Source organism: Miscanthus floridulus, chromosome 18 (genome assembly GCF_019320115.1).
Source record: "Miscanthus floridulus cultivar M001 chromosome 18, ASM1932011v1, whole genome shotgun sequence".
Taxonomy (NCBI): Eukaryota; Viridiplantae; Streptophyta; class Magnoliopsida; order Poales; family Poaceae; genus Miscanthus; species Miscanthus floridulus.
In genome coordinates, this window is record NC_089597.1 from 47954265 (window position 1) to 47976517 (window position 22253).

The 22253-nt window shown below is 45.1% G+C and overlaps 1 pseudogene; it reads right to left on the reverse strand.

Annotated features, from left to right (window-relative positions):
- Positions 1–1654: 1654 nt before the first annotated feature.
- Positions 1655–12896, reverse strand: LOC136523779 (desmethyl-deoxy-podophyllotoxin synthase-like; annotated as a pseudogene).
- Positions 12897–22253: the final 9357 nt, after the last annotated feature.

Sequence of the window (22253 nt, forward strand, 5' to 3'; positions counted from 1 at the left end):
GGCTTGGCGACAGTTGTCGGCGCAGTGGAGCCGGAGTTGCCAGCTGGAGTAGAGCTTGATCCGCCTTCGGTGGCGGTGGGTGCGGCAGGACGCGGTCCACCAGTGGCGAGCAGAGCGTGCTGTGCCGCCGTCTTGGCATGCTCCTTGTTGTAGCGCTCTTCCAGAAGAAGGTAGGAGCGCACCGAGAGGAAGGTGTGGGGTGGCTGCCTGGCGGTGATGGCGGGGATGGCGTGGCGATACTTGGAGCTCAGGCCGCGCAGCATGTTCAGGACTTGGCTCGTCTCCCGCACAGGCTGGCCGACGTCGTGGAGCGCATCCGCGAGCTGCTTGAGTCGTCCGGTGTACCAGGTGATGTCCATATTGCCCTGGACCATGTTCCAGAACTCTGTCTCCAGATAGACTGCGCGATGGAGCTCGTTGTCGCGGAATTGACCGTGGATGGCGCCCCAGACGCGGTACGCGGTCGCCTTCGGATGGCGCACGATGTCGCGCACGTCCTTGGCGATGGAGTTGTACAGCCAACTCAAGATGCACTGATCAACCACACGTCAGTCAGGACCATGGTGCTGGTCGGCGGTTGGCGGAGATGAGACGTGGGAGGTGAGGCCGAACTTGCCGAGGAAGGCGTCGAAGAAGCACCGCCATTCGTCGTAGTTCGGCGTGGCGAGCTCGAGAACAACGGGAATGTGAGATTTGATGTTGACGGTTTGAAGGACTGCGGTGGGAGGCGTGGTGGTAGGGGGATCGTCGCCGACAGAGGAGGTGAAGGAGACTTCGGAGGTGTCGTCGGAGTCGGAAGAGCCGAGACCGAAGAGGGGATTGTCGTCCATGGTTGGCATGGCGACAGCCGCGGAGAGGAAGAAGAGAGGAAGAAGACGGCGATGCAGCGAGGGATCAACCCGAGCTTGCTGATACCATGTAGAAAGGTAATTAGAGAGCCAACAACGTTTTCCATTGATCTCTGATGTATAAATACATGTTACAACAATGGCTGCTGAATGGGCAACCGCACTGCATGCTAGTGTACATCATGGGCGCAGGGGCGCGTACTGGGGCGCGTGGTGACCGCGCTCTGGACTTGGTCAGCAACAGCGGTTAGCATGCCCGGTCTTTGGTCAGCGACGGCGGTTAGCATGTCCGTTCTTGGTGCTGTCCCTCAACACTCCCCTCCTCTCTTTCTTCCCCACTGCTGCTTCCCTCCCACTCCATCGTCCATGGCACCTTGTCTGACCACACTAAAGCAAGAGTGCACTCAAAGCCCTCCACCTCCCTTTTACCTTCTCTGCTGGCCCTCCACCACAGCACCTTCTAATGAGGACATCGCTCTTTCGGATACAAAGCTTGGAGGCAAAGAGGACCAGTGTGGGCGTCCAAGTCACAACGGAGGAGGTCCAGTGCAACTTAAGTTGGAGTCCACCTCGGACTCCAGAAGTATAGTCCCGGTTAAAAACGTCACCCAGGACACAATGAACCTTAATTAAGATGGCTTGTAGGACCTGGTGAGCCTTAAGTAAGATGGCTGGTGGCTTACGGAATTTTGGGTCTGCACATAAACATTTTCAGATTGTAATAACGTGTTACACAAGTGCACAAGAACATATTATTGTCCTTAGCGTCCGATGCTACAACTTTCGAGCAAGCTACTAGGACATGACTACTCAATTTTCGGTGGCAGAACTAGGACTGGACAGAGGTAAACATCCCTCTTTGGGCGAACATCGACACCAAATTTCTCAGCCATGTCTACCTCGTCGGGTGTGGCACCCGGTGGGAGCTGCCAGTCGAAGTGGTATAGGAGTGTCGCGAGTGCCAACTCGATGTTGGCATGCGCCAGCATTATGCCGGGGCACATCCTTCTTCCTCCACTGAACGGCAAGAACTGGAAGTCCGTGCCACGAAAATCAACGGTAGTTCCTTCGAAACGCTCTGGCTTGAAAACCTCGGCATCATCCCAGTATTTTGGGTCCCTGTTAATCGCCCACACATTCATGACCATGAGCATGCCTTTGGGCACATCATACCCAAGGATCTTGCAAGATTCCTGACTCGCTTTTGGGAAGAGTACGCATGTTCCTGGGTGCAACCGTAGTGTTTCCTTGATGACAAGCTTTAGGTACTTCAGGTTGGTCAAGTCGTCCTCTGTTACCCGCGACTTGCATCCCAGGACATGTCGGATCTCTTGTTGCACTTTCCGCATCAGTTTTGGATTCTTCATCAGCTCTAACATGGCCCATTGGATCGTTGTCGATGTTGTACTGGTTCCAGTCCCAAACATGTCCTGCAGAGAAGTGTCGCGTAACGATTCATTAATTAAGAAATAATAAATCTTCCTCATGTTGCCAATAATGGTGATAGTAGTACTACCAGGATGACAGCTTTTATGGTCGCCATGGTGAGAGGGCAGTCGAGATCATCATCGTGTTCCTGCAACCGCAGAAGCACATCGAGCAGTGCGTCGTTGGCGCCGTCTTCGGCAGCCGCTCCAGCCTTCCTCCCGCGGCGCTGGTCGATGGCGCGATCCACCAGCTCGAACAGCTTGGCGTTCAGCGCCTTGGACTCGCTCACCGTGCCGTTAATGGCTCGCAGGAGCTTCGACGACGGGAACAGGTCCCCCGCGCTGAACTCGGCGCCCCTCGTCATGGCCTTGGCCAGAGTGGCCATGAACTCGTCCCGCCACCTGAACCGCTCGCCCATGATGGCGCGCAGAACGGTGTCGGACACGAACCGAGACACCAGCTCGCTGACGTTGATCAACTGACGCTCACGCTCGCCGGGCGCGATCGCGGAGCGCGCGTCCATGACGATGGCGCGGGCGAGGTGCGCGGCCTCATCCTCCCGGATGGAGCGGAAGGATCGAACGCGCCTTGCGCTCAGAAGCTCCGTCGTGCAGATCCTGCGGAGCCTCCGCCACATGGCGCCGTGCGGAGACAGGACGAGCCCCACCTTGTCTCCGATGGTGGCTCTCACGGTCGCGGTCATGGTCCGCGTGGCGAAGTTGGTGTCGTTCTCCCTGATAACTTCGCGTGCGGCGTCGGCCGACGAGACGACGACGGCGTGCAGCTCCCCTAGCCGGACGTACATGACGGGGCGTCCCAGCGGCGTGCGAGGACGGCCAAGGCACGGTGCACGAGCCGTGGGTTCTTCACGGTCATTAGGTGGTGGAGGGTGCCAATTACCGGGAGCCGCCATGGTCCCGGCGGCAACCTTGTCCCTGGCGCACAAGGTGGAGTCCGTAGACAATGCAGATCGAGGAGTACTAGAGCTAGGAGGACCAAGATTAGAATCATAATATACAAGCACCAAGGGTGTAGTGGCTCCATGGCTTTGGTTCACTATGATGTTAATGATGTAAACAAGACGAGGAACTGGCCTATAATATAATGAACGTGTAACTTGAGCCTCAGGCTGTGTATATTTATAGATAGAGTTGCAACGCTTGGAGGAAGTAGATGCCGTGTCTAAGTTCCTATTGGGATAGTGAAGCCACAAGCCTCCGCTTCTAGGGAACACCATATGAGTGGTGGTAGCTAAGAGCATCCACTACGCCAGATTTGCACATCACTACAGGCATCATCGCTGTCGGATTTGTGAGAACCGGCAGTGATGTACCTTCACTGTCGTTTATGAGCTTGAAAATAAAAAAAATGATTGGGGCTGGGCTAAAACCGACAGTGAAGGACCACATCACTGCCGGTTTGTTGCTTGAACCGGCAGTGTTTTGGCGGGCACTCATTACTGCCGGTGTAAGCCAAGAGCCGATAGTGATTGTGCTCTATCACTGTCGGTTCTAGCCAAGAACCGACGGTGATAAGCCTACAACAGAAAAGGCTGCAATCGTCCTCTCCTTCCTCCTCTCTTCCATCCCGAGAACAGAGGCGCGCGTTTAGACCATTTCCTCCATTGCTGCGGCTGCTCTTCACCATGAAGCTAGTGCTTGAAATTTGAAGAATGGCTTGATCTTTTTGCTTTAAGGTTAGTAACAAACATCCACTGCTTTGATTTTGTTGCTTAATTTGCTTCGTTTTGACGGCTACATTGTTTGATTCTCATTCTAGTTCTTTCTCTATTCTAGAGAGCACTTTTCCAATTGGATATTTGTGCAAGGCTCAAATTATGGTGAATCCATCATCCAAAATGTTGGTGTCTATGAATACATTTAAATTCCTAGCTAATTATTCCATAGTGGTCAAGATCATCATTGTTAGTATGTGATGCTATAATTAGTTCTTAAAAGTAGAGTAGAATAGTTGTTCTTCAATATTGTGCAATAATTGTTTTTTACTACGATTTTCAATTTAGAGGGCCGGAGCTACCAATTTCAATTTTTCAATAATTAGTGTACAATAATGTTTTTCAAAAATAGTACTTTCGAGCTACAATTGTTGTTCATGAAGCTCGATTTCTTATTAATTCTTTGTCATTACTGTCTCAGTATTTTTTTGTGCAGAGATGGATCGAGAGTGGATGCATCTGTCCCGAACGGACAAGCGGTACATATATGGCGTCAGCCAGTTTATCACCGATGCCAAAGCCCATGCTAGGAATAGGAACCCTATCTTCTGCCCATGCAAAGATTGTTAGAATTATAGTAACTTTCGTCAAATTGAGTCTATACGATCGCACTTGATTACTAGGGGGTTCATGCCAAACTATACGATATGGACTATGCATGACGAGGTTGGTGTGAATGTTCTACAGGAAAATGATGATGATGTGGACATGCCTGACGTAGCCATCTACGATGCTGACGAGGAACCCGGTGTCAACACAGAACCGATGGCCACAGTTAATAATGTGTTTAGGAACACGCTAGCTGACGACACCGAGGATAACGATGGTATTTCTCAGCTGCAACGTAATGTAGAGACCGGATGTCTTAGTAAAAGACAGTGAGAAGGCTAGAGAAAATGAGACAAGATGGCAAAACATCATTGTATAGGAATTGTCCAATGAGCAAACTGGAAGCCAACATCATGCTGTTAGAGTTCAAATCGATACGGATTGAGCGATAAAGGCTTCGATCAGTTGTTAGGTATAATAAGGAAAATGCTCTCAGAAAAAACGAGTTGCCAGAAAAGACATACTTGGCCAAGCAAATGATCTGCCCCATCGGCCTCGAGGTTAAAAAAATCCACGCGTGTTCCAATGATTGCATATTGAGCCATGAAGAAAAATACAAAGACTTGGACAAGTGCCCCAAGTGTGAAGCTCCATGGTACAAAGAAGGGCCGTCAGATGAGGGTATCAAGACCAGAGGAAGTCCCGTAAAGGTCGTTTGGTATTTTTCTATAGCTCCCTGGGTGCATAGGTTGTTTGCATGTGCAAAGTCAACCAAGCTGTTGCGCTGGCATGGCGAAGAGCGTAAGAAAGATACAATGATGAAGCACCCCGCCGATGGACATGACTGGAGGACTGTCAATACTATGTTCTATAAGGACATCGGTGGAGAGGTAAGGCACCTTTGGTTTGCTTTGAGCACAGATGGGATGAATCCTTTTGACCAGGTTAGAAGCAATCATAGCACCTGGCCAGTGACGCTCTGTATATACAACCTTCCACTTTGGGTCTATATGAAGCGGTCGTACATCCAGATGCCACTACTGATCCAAGGGCCAAGATAGCCTGAGAATGACATCGATGTGTTTCTGAAACCAGTGATAGATGAACTACTGGAGATGTTTGAAAAGGGTGTGCTGGATGTTTGGGACGAGTGCAAAAAGGAACATGTCATGATCAATGGAGTACTTATCGCTACAATCACCGACCTACCAGGTCGAGGTTCGTTGTCCAGAGAGAAGACAAAAGGCTATATTGGATGTGTCGAGTGCTTGGACGACACCGATGCGGTAAATCTATCAAATAACTCAAAGATAGTTTATATGGGACGTCGTAGGTTCCTACCTAAGTATAACCCTTACTGCAAGAATAGAAAAGATTTCAATGGTACTATTGAGAAACGCTTAGCTCCAAAATATCGAGACGGGCCTGCGATACTTCGAGAACTCAACAAATTGGAGGTTGTCCGTGGGAAGGGGGACAATGCAGTAGCAGCGCCTAATGGGAGTGTTTGGAAGAAAAAATTGGTTTTCTAGAAACTACCTTACTGGCCATTTCTGAGTGTACACCACTGTCTTGATCCCATGCACATCACTAAAAACGTGTGCGCTAACACTCTTAATACCTTGATGGACACCGGGGGGACATCGAAGGATTCACTAGCCACACGCCTGGACATGCAACACATGGGAATTAGGAAGGAGCTGCATCCCGTGGAGCTAGAGAATGGCCAGTTCGAACTTCCGGTTGCGTCATGGACATTGAAGAAGGAAGAAAAGTGTGCGCTTATTTTTTTCTTCAAAGAACTCAATGTCCCGACGGGCTACTGTGCGAACCCAAAGAGGCTAGTGAACATGAGAGAACTCAAGTTCAACTATCGCCCTATGAAGGCCCATGACTGTCATGTCATTATGACTCAGCTGCTCCCTGTTGCCCTGCGTGGTATCCTCCCCCCAAAGGTCCACGCCCCAATCATAAAGCTTTGCTCGTTCTTCAACGCGATCTCAAAAAAGGTCATTGATGTGTCCACGCTAGAGCAGCTACAGCGGGACATAGCCAAAACTCTCGTTAGGCTTGAGATGCATTTCCCGCTGACTTACTTTGATATCTCATTGCATCTGCTCATTCATCTTGTTGACCAAATTAGAGCCCTTGGCCCAATGTACCTGCATTAGATGTTTCCTTTCGAAAGATTGATGAAAGTTTTTAGGAGGTATGTTAGGAACAGATTCAGGCCAGAAGGGGGCATGGTTGAAAGATGGTCAATGGAGGAGGCCATTGAGTTATGCACATATTATCTGGACATCAAAAGGGTTAGAGTTCCAGAATCTTGTCATGAGGGAAGACTACGTGGCAAAGGAACGATCGGGGAGAAATCTGTTACAGTAGACAACCCTATTTCTTTCAGACAGGCACAATTCACTGTTCTCTAGAAAGCCGAGGGTGTGATGGCATACATTGATGAGCATAGGAAATCGCTGCAAACTCTGTATCCGAGTAGGTCATAGGCTTGGCTGGATAAAAAACATAAGGAGGAATTTGTCAGCTGCTTGCGACGTCGCTTGCTTGAAATAAAGTTGGGTAATCAACTGGATGCCTTAGCCAAGGGACCTTCGAGTATATATCTTAAGTACCAAGGGTATGAGATCAATGGATTCACATTTTACACAAAAAAGCAAGATGGAAAGAGCACATACCAAAGTTGTGGTGTTCGTTTTGATGCTCACGACGAGAACGACAACGTGCAGGCGACATACTATGGTTTCATAGAGGAGATATGGGAGCTAGCCTACGGTCCATTGAAGGCAGCTCTTTTTCGCTGCCAATGGGTCCGGCTCGAGGAAATCAACACTGACAGCGAAGGGTTCACTACCGTTGATCTCACTAAGACCGCATACAGAGATGACCCCTTCGTCCTTGCAAGGGATGTTATGCAAGTCTTCTATGCAAGGGACAACAAGACAAAAGGAAGGCTAAAAGTAGTCCTAGAAGGGAAAAGCAAGATTGTTAGTGTCGATGGAGTGACGGACGAAGAAGACTACATGGGCTATCAGGAAATGCCTCCATTCGGGGCGAACGTACCCCTGCCTATCCTTCAAGAGGGTGACGAACCTGCTTACGTATGAATTGATCACAATGAGGCCCACATTGTTGATTCACCTAAAGATAGTTAGATTATTGTTAACTATGCAATCATTATGCAAACGTTGTATTAGTAATTCACACTGAATATTTAATTTATATTTTATGCGCATCTCTACAATTTAATTATTGACTATGTAATCAAATATTAAGATGATGTTCACAAACACTATTATTTGATAATTATAGACCATTAATTAATTATCATAGAATTAAATAATCAAGACACAAATTTTTGTGTTATTTTAGAATATAAACTAACTACATTATTTCTATTTATAAATAAATAAAGAAAAGCAAACTAAGCGAACTCCCTATCTTAGCTCAGCGTTAAGGCCACGCACTCTGTACTCTGAGACCCGCGTTCGAATCCTAGGCGGCCCAAACTTTTTTGATTTTGCATTTATTATTTAGCAATGCATTACAATGGGATAAAAGAAAAAAATAAAACCATTCTAACCGAACTCCCTATCCTAACTTAGCAGTTAAGGCCGCACACTCTCAACCCCGTGACCCGCGCTCGAATCTCAGGCGGGCCAAACTTTTTTATATTTTTTACAAAAGGCTGCGATGGCAGGCTCCAAACCGACACTGTTTTTTTAATATTTTTTTACCTAAAGTTGCGGCAGGGCCCTTCACTGCCAGTTTTGGTTTGAAAACCGGCAATGATATCTTCTATCACAGTCGGTTGCTCAAACCGACACAGAAGGCCTAATTCACTGTTGGTTTTTAAACTAAAACCGATAGTGATGTGTAGATGCTCCTCACATGCCAATAGTGCTCCCATGACCACAACCGTTGGAACACTGCTCCCACCTACTTCGACAACTTTAGTTCAGAAATAAAAATGTACCACGATTGCTAGCCCCTATAAAATGGCCCTCGGCCAGGAGCTAGCCTCTCCATGCATGTTGGTTTCAGCCAGGCCTTATCAGTCGTGTACAATGTTTTCCTCTCACAACAAACCACAGATATCGTTATGCATCGTAGTCCATCAAAATGGTGCACACATGAGGTACTAGAAGAATGCTACTGAAGATAGAGCAACATCAAAGATTGGAGATGCCACGAGGTTCACAGAGCCATCCGCTGTGGTGCCAAGCTGAATTTGATGTGCTCTGGACTGTACCAAGAAAAAGGCCATGTACAGCAGAGGCATGGATTCATCGATGCCACTTATCATCTCCAACCGGTATAGCTCGTAGACCACCTCGATGCTGTTGTTTGACCCTAGTTGGTGCTAGAAGAATGCTACTAAGGTGGTTAAATTATAATGTGTTGATACACATTGATGGTAACATTGATCTGTAAGCAAATAGGTCTTTGTTATCGTATATGGAATTTTAGTGTAAGGTCTTTGTTATCGTATATGTAACTTATTTCTAATTTTTTGATGTATTTCATTACTATCTAAATAAATATATCGTTGTTGTTAAAACTTTTCCACTATAGTATCTAAATAAATATATCCTTTACATATATGTACCTTCACTATTGGTTCTATTTAGAAACCGGCAGTGATAGTCACCTTCACTGTCGGTTCTATTTAAAAATCGACAGTGATAGTAACTTTCACTGTCGGTTCTATTTAAAAACCGACAGTGATGTCCATGCCCCCTATATAAAACAAACTGCCATCCACATACATCGATTCCACCCACCCACGAACTCTCTCAGTCTCATTTCTCACATTTCACTCTCACTTATCAAGACATCCACTTTCTCTCTACGTGATTTGGTCATGGCTCCTGCATTTTTCAATAGTATTGATATGTTGTATTCTCTAATATTCTATCTATATTCATTTGATCTATATTTATATTCATGTTTCTTTGCATTCTACATTTATATATATTCTTATTCCTTGCATTCGATCTATATTTAATTATGTTGCCACATTTTACTTGGAAGAATTTTTTGTGCATATATTTTATGTTCATATTGTTTTTTGCATTTTATCGATCAGGTGGTATGAACAACAGACCTCCCCCACCACAAGAACCAGGTTTCCACCCTGGCGATGAGCCATTCGCTCCTAATGTGGCCATTCCACGGTTCCCTGTTCCAGCTATTGTATGAAATATTTTCCAACATCTTTTGTTTTTTGATGCTAACAAATAACTGTAATTAGTTTAATATCATTGTTGCATGCATATATGTCGCAGACTATATCCCTAATAGATTGGCTGCGAACAACACTTAGCTGGTTCTTTATCTCGGACATCGTTGAGAACACAGCATCTAATGCAAGTGATCGGCTATGGACGCATGAACTCAGTTTTTTCATCCCTATGAGGGGTTCAAATCATCGGAACCATATCCACGGGATGAGAATATAGAGCCCTAACATGATAAGCGCCCAATTAAGTGCCATGCGCATTTGTTTAGAGGCACTTCGACGTATTTGCTATGATGTGCCTGATTTCTCGCACTTCAAGGCACTTGCTTTGAATGCTGGTGATATCCCCGTCCTAGAAGAAAGTGAATGGTTTGTGAGCTACAACCATGTGGATGTGGTAAAATGGTCACTTATACCTGAGTCGCGGTTATTTGTTGTTTATTATTGTAATAACATTCTATAATTTTTTTCTTTTTCTCCGTATATAGATTGTGCTACAGGACCTTATCTATGCTGCATGTGGCTTGTGGGCCGTTCTAGACCAAGCTACGGAGCAACTCGGGTACGATTGGGACTTCTGCAATAAAAATCTCGGCCAGCTCACTATAGAAGGACGCCAGTACTGCATAAGAATTACTAACAGGGGTAGTGGTCGTTCAGTAGGTTACATCTATGGCCGACCATTCTTTCGGTATTGTGAGGAACGAGAGAGTGCACTCATATGGGGATTGGACTTCATCGATACAAGCAGATACATGATCCATGACATCAATTACCATATATGGATACAGAGGCATGTTAGTGTGCGTGGCCCGATCAATCCCGACAGTGATTCCGATAGTAATTAATATTTATTTAGCTAGGTTTTCAAGGTCGTAGTTTAATTGGGTTCTAATTTTTATATGTACAGCTTTGTGTGTTTAATTATTGTCATGTATGTAATTCGTGTAACATTCATGTGTCATATTTGTCTCAAAATTATTCGCTGGCTTGCATGTGCCACGTGTGAAGGAAACACCAAGTTTGGGATTTTTCCGGAGATGGTTTGCTACTTTTTGAGGTTTAATTGAATTTCCGCGCGACGACACCATTTAATTATAGGTTGAACTGAGTCGACCCGCAAAAAGATCCAGAATGGTGCCAAACTTTTACACAGGCTCTAATATGCCCTATGGATAAGAATTTTGTGGAGGTGGATGAAAAATCTATTGGGCCCAAGATGAAATTCACCCTCTTTTGTCTCATTTGGCACAGAGAAAAATATAATAAATAAAAAAAATGAACAGAAAAACCTAAGATCCTGTGTGGGGTCTTAATTTGGGTGTACATGCTTGCCAAAAAAATTTCAATCCATTTTGACATAGACGGAGTATACATGCTTCACAGAGGTACATGTGCCCTTTCATCGAACCATGACTATACACATAGGTTATCAAGGTTTCTGTGGTTCATAGGCATTCCGGTGTCGTATTGGTCTCAAACTTTTTCTTAGGCTTGCACGTGCCACGTGTGAAGGAAACACCAAGTTTGGGATTTTCCGGAGATGGTTTGCTACTTTCTGAGGTTTAATTAAATTTTCGCAAGACAAGACCGTTTAATTATAGGTTGAACTGAGTCTACCCACGAAAAGATCCAGAATGGTGCCAAACTTTTACACAGGCTCTAATGTGTTCTAGGGATAAGAATTTTATGGAGGTGGATGAAAAAAATCTATTGGGTCCAAGATGAAATTCACCCTCTTTTATCTCATTTGGCACACAGAAAAAAATAATTAATAAAAAAATGATTAGAAAAACCTAAGATCCTGTGTGGGATCTTAATTTCGGTGTACATGCTTGCCAAAAAAATTTCAAGCCATTTCGACATAGGAATACATATGCTTCTATTTATTCAGTATATAAAAGAATTTTTTAATATATATAAACATCACTGTCGGTTTCAAAAAACCAACAGTGATGAGAAGAAACCGATAGTGATGCTTGTTATCACTGTCGGTTTATTTTGAAAACCGGCAGTGATATATAAAAAATTAAAAAATAAATGTACCAGCCCTCGAGTTTGAGCTCGGGTCTCGGGCTATAGAGTTCAGACACTTAACCGCTGCGCTAGTATAGGATATGTGCCAAGGTTTATTTATTTTATCTTTTTGACCTTTACACCGCTTAATAAATTATAAAATTAAACCAAAAAAATTGGGCCGCCCGGGATTCGAACACGGGTATCGGGGGCTAAGTTGCGGGGTCTTAACCGTTGAGCCAGTAGGAGGTATTTGAAAGAAGTGAAAAAGATAAGTTACTTATGCTGTAACCGCTACACAGAAATCACTGCCGGTTTAAAGAATGGCCCGACAGTGATGTCTAGAAGAGCTACAGTCCTGTTGGCTCCCTCGATCTCCGGTACGTAGCATCTCATATACTACGGTCTTTGTGACAACGAAACAATGACCAGGATGCATCGCCACATACAATCCAAGGGATGATATAAGCAAAATGAGGTCATACAATACAACATCCAATATGTAAGCAAATAAAACGAGGTCATGCAATGCAAGTATCAACCCAAGGTGATGATGATCAAACAAAGGATTCGACGACATGGTTTTTTTCAGCACCAGTAAATTATTACATCGACCTAAGACATTGATTAATCACTAGTGCTACTAATTACTGCCGGTGCTGCCGCATGCGTCGTCCCCCTGCTATCGGTGCTCCTCTTCGCGCATCTTTCGTCGCTCAGCCCTACGCCGGCGCCGTTCCGCGTCCATCGTGAGACGCCGCTCGGTCTCCTCCTCCTGGCAGCGGCGCTCCTCCTCCTCGTGGTGGCGCTCCTCACTGCGGCGCTCCTCCTCCTTGGAGATCTCGACGACATGCTTTAGGATGCAGTCATCAGTCTCCTTCTGTGTGATGGCGCGGAGGTGCCGGTCCTCCTCCTCCTTCTGAGCCGTCTCCAACGAGTTGAAGACGACCTCCTCCACCGGAAGATGTTCCGGTTCCTCCTCCGATGCGGTCTCACGGTCCGGATTGTCCTCGAGGTTCACCTCGAGGTCCAATTTGGACAACGACGGTGTCGGTGGAGGCATCGGGGGGGCGACATGAGGACGATGGGTTCAGCATCGCCCATGTTGTCTTCAAGCGGCGAGGCATTGTGGCAACGGGTTGAGGGCCGGGGCGAGGTGTGCGTGGGAAGGGTGCTTCGCTTTCTTGATGCGTGGTGGTGCAATGGCGGCCGACTGTGTGCATGGGGGCCTGGCTTATATAGGCGTGTCGGTGGGTGGAACTGATCACAGTACAATAACTCACACCCCTCGGAAGATGGAGCGCGCCTGCGTTGGGAACCACCATTGCGCCTACATTGGGAAGATGGAGCACGCCTAAGTTGGGAACCGGCGCGAGCAGCCGATGGACTCCTAGGTAAATGTGATGTCTCTTCATGGGGAATAGAAGGGCCGCGACCAATCCAAGGACCGAGAAAACAGTGGCTCTTCATGGGAACCGCGCGACTAGCATGGCCGGGGAGTTGAAGGGTCTACGCGCAAAGCAGGGACAGATAATCACTCAAAGGAATAAATTCCTTCAAACTTTCCAAAATTAGGTGATAGCTCAATGGTTTATCCGCTGCTCTGGAACTTGTAGGCTTCGGTTCGATTCAGGGATGCAACACATTTATTTTATCTTTTTGACCTTTAGACCGCATAATAAATTATAAAATTAAACCAAAAAATTGGGCCGCCCGGGATTCAAACACGGGTATCGGGGGCTAAGTTGTGGGGTCTTAACCATTGAGCCAGTAGGAGGTATTTGAAAGAAGTGGAAAAGATAAGTTACTTATGCTGTAACCGCTACATGGAAATCACTGTCGGTTTAAAGAATGGCTCGGCAGTGATGTACCCCCATCACTGTCGGTTCCTACTTACAACCGGTAGTGATGTACCCACATCACTGTCAGTTTCTAATTAGAACCGGCAGTGATGAGGTCTGGTATAAAAGGCCGCCGCGGGTTGAAATTATCCAAATTTCGACCCCGCGCCAACCATTCCCCGCACTCCTCTTCTTCAATGCCGACGCCCATGCACTGCCCCACGCCAGAGCACCCGTCCACTGCCCCCACATCGCTGTTCCCAGCCCCGCGCTCCTCTTCTTCGATGCCGATGCCCGTGCACTGCCCCACGTCGAAGCACCCGTCCACTAGCCCCCGCGCCGCCGTTCCCAGCCACACGCTCCTCTTCTTCGACACCGATGCCCGTGCACCGCCCCACGTCGGAGCACTCCCCACCATGCTGGAGCACTCCCCACGCCGTCCACCGCCCCACGTTGGAGCATCGCCGAGGCCTTCAGGAGCGTGCGGATAGCTGCTTTCCCACCCCCACGGTGAGTGCTGGCTCACTGCCTGCTAAGTGTTTGATGAAATGAAATGCCCCACGGTTGTTGTCTTCCCAATAGCAGCTGAAATGGACTTTACGTTGACAAACAATATGAGAAAGTAAGTAGTCCCGTATACTTTTTATTGTTTTCGGAGGCACAAGAAATGGACTTAATTTTTTTAAATAGTTTTAAAGATGAAGAATGTATGCAACTCTATCCATTGCTGGCTATGCAATGTCACTGATCCAAACACATTTTTTATTCCTCATGTCTGCAGGCTATTAAAATCACCTCTGTTTTTTGAGACAATCTCACTTTGTAATAGCTAGTCCATAGTCAGATAAAACAGGTTCACTACCATCTACAATCTAATCTCACTTTGTAATCTCACTTCGTAATAGCTAGTCTGGTTCTAGTGTTATCTACAATCTCATCTTAATTAATTTTACAATCCTTAGGTTTATTGAATCCCTAGCTAGGATCTGACCTTGATATGGTCCTTGAAATATGTTTGTAGAAACTTTCTGGTGTTTTGATAGGGTCCTACTTTATTTGACTGTTCATGTTGGTTAATTACAATGACTTGCCTATTTCCTTTCTGTTGTATATGTTTTGCTTTGACCTTTCATCTAATATTTTCTTATATATACTACAAGAAATTATTTATTTCTTGTATAAGTTTTAGTATATTTTAAAAATAATGCTATTTTCAGAGACCATATAACTTGAATAATAACTCTTATTCAGTGAGTTACCATTACCACTTACCACATGCCTAATTTACTTAAATGTATAGGCAACCATGGCATGGTATGTAGTGCATGTTGGTCACATGCCTGGGATTTATCGAACCTGGGAAGATTGCTATGCTCAAGTCAATCGCTACCCTAGTAATTTGCACAAAAAATACAACACAGAAGCTGGAGCTTTGAGGGCCTACTATAGTCATCCGGCCTACCTTGCAAACCATGGCCAACTGGCCTACTATGGTCCAATGAATGCAAACCATGGCCATCCGTTGGCACAGGAGATCAAAGAGAAGCCACCCGCCGGAGATGTGAAGATTAGGAGAATTGCTCCTTGGTCTTGGAAAGATGTCATGCTTTTATTTATGGCTATGGTCATCGCTTTTCTTCTTTGGAAGTTGATGTAGGCTTAGTTTCGTAGAAGAGTAGGTGGACTTTGTTGTATGTGGTCAATCAAACAATGAATTTGTTCTAGGTGAACATATGCTATTATTTGACTTTATTGTATGTGAACTTATTATTACACTTTGCATTAAACATATTATATATATATATGAACATATGCTATTAGTAGTTGTCCGTGGCCAAAACTAACCACGATCGTGTCATAGCCATGACTCATCGTCGCCTGTTACCCCATCGCCGAAGAACTAATTGACAACAAGAAGCGGCTGATATCGCTGGGACGGGAGAGCCGCATGATCCGATAAATGGTGACGGTGTCAATCAGGTCGGTGAGAACGAGCAGCCATGGACCCCATTCGGCCTGCTTGATCTAGGTCAAAATGACCAAGATGGCTAGGTAACTTTGGTATCATGTCACTATGTAGCCACACACGCTAATCAATTGAGAGGGTCATAGCTTACTTGGTGTCTCTAGCAGGAGCCTCCGCCGGTTGAGGAGCCAGAGGGTTCGGGTACTAGGAAGGCCAGATCTAAGCGAGATGTGTCAAAGATTCCTGTTGGTAGGAATGCACACTGGCACATTACTCAGTTCGATGAATTTGGGGATCCACTCTCACCACCTATAGCTTTGACCAAATACAAGACTATCCTCGGGTTACTTGTTAGGGACTTCATCCCGATTAAGTACAGGAAGTGGATTGGGAAAGATGATGACTGGTGGAGGGTTCCCAAAAGAGAGAAGGATTACATATGGGATGTCAAGATCCCAGAGTATTTCACTTTCCTAGCCAAGTATGACAGGGAGTTAGTCAAGAAAAAAGCAAAAGAAATCATGGGGACATGCTTCAAGAATTTCAAGGGGACATTGTACAAGAATTTTGTCCTCCAAAATAAAGAGCCAGATTTCGATGGTGGACAGTTTAGTAAGCAGAAGGACTTCTGGCAGAATTTCAAGGAATACAGGTTATCCGAGGAGTACTTAGAACTGAGCAAGAAGAATAAGGAGAATTCACAGAAAGCGACGAATCCTCATCATCTCGGCTCACGTGGCTATGCCAAAAAGATACCAGAATTTGAAGTAGAACTTCAAAAGATGGATCGTCTTGCTGAGGAAGGCATTTAGGTTGAGACCACTGATTGGGAGCCCAGATCGGTATTATACTGTATGGGGAGAAATGTATGGCGCGCCGAGGACGAGAGCTTTAGCTCCTCAAATCAACCCATGAGCGAACTCATCCAGAGGATCTCCTAGGTAACTGAGGAGGTGAGGCAAGGGACTCGCACTTCTAATAGGGAGAAAGACGTGCTCACCCAAGCACTCAGAACCAAGGAGCACCCTGGTCGCACTAGAGGAATCGGTGTTGTTCCTTGGAAACTAGCATTCCCGCAAGAATCTAATACTTACCGAAGCTGCTCGAGGGGTAGAGCGGAACATGAGGCCGAGTGTTTACACCAAAATTTGGGAGAAAGAACATGGGAACTCATAGGCTTTCAAGGTTGTGCCAATCAAGAAAGGTCGATGTCAGCCGATTCAAATACAACTCTAGAATCGGATATATTCGGGTGACGTCAGCAGATAGCAATGATGAACTACGGTTGGCACCGGGAAATTACATGTCGGACTCTACAAAAAGGAAAAAATTAGAGTCCGAGTTATCTTAAATTAGGAATGTTTTCATTTTATGCCAAAGGTTGTAACAAATCGTGCTCGGGTTGGACTCGTGTTTAGGCTCCGGGTATAAATACCAAACCCCGACTATTGAATCAATCAATCAAATACAAGTCAATTACTTTTTTCAGCTCCAGCCACCCCTTAGGAGTAGGAGTAGAGTAGATCTCGGTGAGTTCTTCAACAAGTATGGCTGTATCGATCCGGTCGACCTCTACTACTTGTTGTAAGTACCATCATGGTTTATACCTCTGTTTGTATGGCTACATCAATCCGGTCGACCCCCACTGTAGCTCTGGTATAAGCTAGTTATCGACTCTTGCCTAATTCAAGTATGGCCTGTGTGATTCTGTCTCACACCCCACTGCTTGAATTGGATCAAGGTCAAGTTATCGGCTCTATCTTAGAGTGGTAGTCTTTGGTAGATTCATTAAGTTACCGATATTGCTTATTGCTTTCACTGCTTATCTAATTACAGCAATATCACTCTGCCCGATTGAGATTGATCTGGATCAGCCTTATATCTTGTTTAACTCATCGTTTGCTAATCTAAAACTAATCTAATCTACATCTTAAGCGATGAGTTATGTTTTTATCGGTTGTTTTGCGTCAATCTTAATCGTGCATAGCGTGTGGTTAAGGCATGTTCGATCTTGAGTAGATCTATCGGTTAGCGAGAACCGTTTCATGGCCCGTCATCACAGCCTATGGGATTCTGCCTCTCACCCCACTGTTGGCACCGTGGAGTGGGGATCGTTGGTTGATAGACCTGTTCCTAAGAAGACATGACCTTAACTGTGCGTTATGCCTGAATCGGCTGTTTAGCCGATATCGAATGCTTTCATGAACAGTTCACATCACGAGATCATTGAAGTGTATTATGGCCTGCATGATTCTGCCTCATGCCCCACTGATATTAGTAATAAGTTAGGGTCGTTGAGTCTATTGTTGTTTCTACGGCCTGCATGATTCTGCCTCATGCCCCACTGGTCATGGTGATAGATGAGATCTAACATGTTCATTAGATTTATCTTTATTAAATGATTAAGTGATGTTGAATTATTTCTTTATATAAAAAGGAGTTCGGTTACTCGTAATCATTAGCTCAGTATGGACCGGTCATCATTGATATCTTATTGCCATTGATTAATATCCATTTAAATGATGTTTATCCTGAATGATAATCGATTATCTTCACATAACCCCATGAGCTCTAACTGACTTATTCTCATGAATACACTGGAATCGGCTATTTAGCCGATTTCCTTTCATATCGGCTCTCACAGTCATACATTCGGGACTGTCTGGCAACACTAGCAAGTTCCGCCCTTAATTACTAATGAATTTTCTCTCCTTGTCAATTGCAGGGTCAAATTGACTAGCACGTCTCAGGAGGATTGCGTAGGATCGACCACCCTAGCGCTGAAGCTAGGTGGATCTGCTCCATCGAGCGAACCCTTCTGGCTTGCTACGTGTGTCCTCGGCATGGGACAAAATTCTGTGTCGACACACATTTCTAGCACGCTCGGTGGGGCCCCACAATCATCATGGCGGTTCATAACAATGACAACATCCTTATGGTACATTATGAAGACCTATCTGATGAAGATAAGGATACCATCAACAAAGCTACAGAAGACTTTCATAAGAAGTGTTTGTTGTCCTACACCAAAACACGTGACAACACAATTATTTGGAAATTTCCACTACCAAGAGTTCTACTACACGGATAGACAGATACAGTCAAAGCTGAAGAAAGGCATTTCTTTATGGAAGCCATAGACAAGTCTGTTCGTGATGCTCTATCAAGCCACAATGAAGCTTTCGTTGACGCATTTCACGACGCCATGAAAGAGGCGATTTATAGAATTCCAGTTGGTCATGTTGGATTGACTTGTTATAATATTCCAGATCCGTTGACCCAAGGGACTAATCAAGTCAGTACCAGTCATCAAGAAGCAGCACCAACTGGTAATAGTGGCATCCAGACACTTCAAGGTCTATCTGAACAAACTCTGGGTACTGCTACAAATCAGATACAGTACAATCCTAGACCATCAGTACATCATGTGCAGCAACCGGCGGGGCAAAGTCAAAACCAGATGATCAATTTTGACACATCAGGCCACATACCATCATTCAGAAGATAGCACCATCCGTTTAGAGGATCCGTAGAGATATAGATCCTTATGTCTATAATCAAAGACTTCAAGCAGCAAGCTAGCAAAGGACCCAACAGATTGAGATTCCACAAGGCTATCATTATGGCACGGATTATAACACCCTCCACATGATACCAAATCTAGGATATCAAGGCATGCGGGATTTCAATCCATAGATGGGTCAACAAGTAACGAGAAATCCAAATCCGCAAGCTGACGAGTTGCTACTCAAGGTGACCGAGATGATGAAGAATCAGTTCGGTCTAAAGCCAAAAGGAATGACTTTTTTCGTACAAGCACCCATATCCAGAATGGTATGATTTGGTCGCCCTTCCTACAAATTACAAGCTCCTGGAATTCGCCAAGTTCACTAGTCAAGACGGTACAAGCACAATAGAACATGTCAGTCAGTATCTTACACAATTGGGCGAAGCATCAGTTGAGGATGCCCATCGAGTTCATTTCTTCTCCTTGTCCCTATCAGGGCCAGCCTTCACTTGGTTCTCGTCACTACTAGTTAACTCCATTGCTAATTGGGCTGACCTGGAGAAGAAGTTTCATACATATTTTTACACTGGGACTAGAGAGAAGAAAATAACCAATTTGACAACCATGAGACAGAGGACTAATGAATCGGGCACTAAATTTCTTTAGAGATTTCGAGAGACTAAGAATCTGTGTTTCTCATTGAGCTTGGTCGATGATCAACTAGCTGCTTTAGCCATACAAGGAATGTTGCCGATGTGGAAAGAGAAACTGCTGGGATAGGAATTTGACAACTTGGGTCAATTGGCTTAACGAGTGATAGCACTTAATAGCCAATTCTAGAGCATACGTAGAGATGCCCGATTCTAGAAGAGTACCTCAGTGACCGAAGCTTACGATCCATATTTAGTCGATGACAGCTATGAAGATGAAGAAGAAGAGGTTGCTATAGCTGAATGGAATTGGGGCAAGAAGACAGTGATGGTGCCAAATCCTTGGGGAAGAGGAGTTGAGGAGAGTTATGACTTTGATGTTACCAAATTGGACAAGCTCTTCGATTTCTTGCTTGAGAAGGGGCAGATCAAGTTGCCCGATGGTCATGTCATGTTGCCCCTTGATCAGTTGAAGAACAAGAAGTTCTGCAAATTCCATAACGCTACTTCTCATTCCACTAATGAATGTAGAATCTTCAGGCAGCATATACAAAGAGCTATTCAGCAAGGGAGGCTCAAATTCGATACACCTCGGAAGATGAAAGTCGATGATAATCCTTTCCCAAGAGATCAGAACATGGTTGATGCTAGGTTGTTCAAAGGAAAGACCAAGGTCCTAACATCGACCAAATCAAGAGAAGCTGGGACAGTCGATCCCGAAATGCAAATATCAGCTGATGAGTACAGAGAGATTAGAAGATGTCGTGCCAAACAAAAAAGTCGATACGAGCAGAGGAAGACATTGAAAGCAGAGATGTCAAAGCCGCGGGTCACATCTCGAATTCTGTTGAATAAATGGCAGCAGCAGAAGGAAAAGGATTATCAACGTTGGTTAAAAGATTAAGCATACCAGCATCAATTAGAAGAAGAGAGGTATGAAAGGTAATAAGCTAAATTACATTGAAATTGTCCCTTCTTTAGGCATTGCTGGAATGAAGGTTTGAAGTTACCTTCCAGACATGACTGTCCAGAGTGTAGCAATCAATATTGGGAGTATAGGCAATCCTGAACCAACCACCGGTCTATCCATGCTCAAGATGCATATCATCATAACAACATGGATCGGCGCTTAAAAAATGAAAGTGTTCATGATCGGTTGGGAAAAGAGTCATTGGACAGGACTGGGCTGATCATGAAGAGGAAGGCACTAAAAGAAGATACACGTGGTAGGAAGGCCAGTGGTGCCTAGGAGATTTGACAAGAAGCCAAAAGCGGAGGGTGCAGCGCCTAAGGAATAGAGAGATGGAATAGGCTCAGGCACCCAGTAAAACTCAAGTATGGCGTACAAAGCAGATAGCTAATAAGAGGCAACCATCGGCTAATATCCAAATGGCTTTTCTGTTACCATCAGAATTCAGAGTTTTGGCAGATCAGGAAGTTTATTTAGACTTCGACGAGTCAAAGATTGAAGAGATGGTTGTCAAGTTAACAGTTGTGCAACAAGCAATATTTGATAAGCCAGTCAAGCATCGGCACTTAAAGGCTTTATATATGAAAGGTTTTGTTGATGGGAAGCCGATGAACAAGATGTTGGTGGACGGAGATGCTTTTGTCAATCTTATGTCATACACCACTTTCTGTAAGCTTGGCAAGGGACCAGGGGATTTGCTTGAGACCGACATGATGCTTAAAGACTTTGGAGGAAATACATCCAAGACCCGGGGGGCAATAAACGTCGAACTGACAATCGGGAGTAAAACTCTGCTCACCACGTTCTTTGTCATTGATGGGAAAGGATCATACAGTTTACTCCTCGGTTGTGATTGGATTCATGCGAATTGCTACATACCGTCGACCTTGCATCAGTGTTTGATTCAATGGCATGGAGATGATGTCGAACTGGTTCATGCTGATGAGTCCGTAAGAATCGCAACAGCCGATCCAATCTTTTGGGAACTAGGAGATTTCGAGTGTTTTTCTGGCAAGTCATGGGAAGGAGGCTTTATTAAGATCAGCAATGAAAGCCAACAGCCAATGCAAGCGATCGGCTCTGAGAGTTTATTTTAGTTAAAAAGGTTACAACTTCATATTGGCCATTGGAATAAAGGAAAACAAGTATTAGTTATGAGGTTTAGGCCAATGTATGAATGCTAGATAAGGTGGCGAATTCGGAGCTAATGGATTTGAAGAAGTCATGTTTCACTTGACAGGATGTTCGACCTGGGTTGATTGCTCGTTCGACTTTTGATGTGAAAGTTTCTATGGTACGTTATCCTGACACCTGGGCAACATTCGATAGCCGATTCATTCTCGGCTCTAATAGCCGGTAACAAAGGAGTATCACCTCTAGTTCAAAAAATAAAAATCTTCAAAAACAGTAAAAGCCGATACGATGTGTATCGCCTATAGAACAAAGACAAAAGAAAAAGCAGTCATACGCAAAGGTACCAAACGG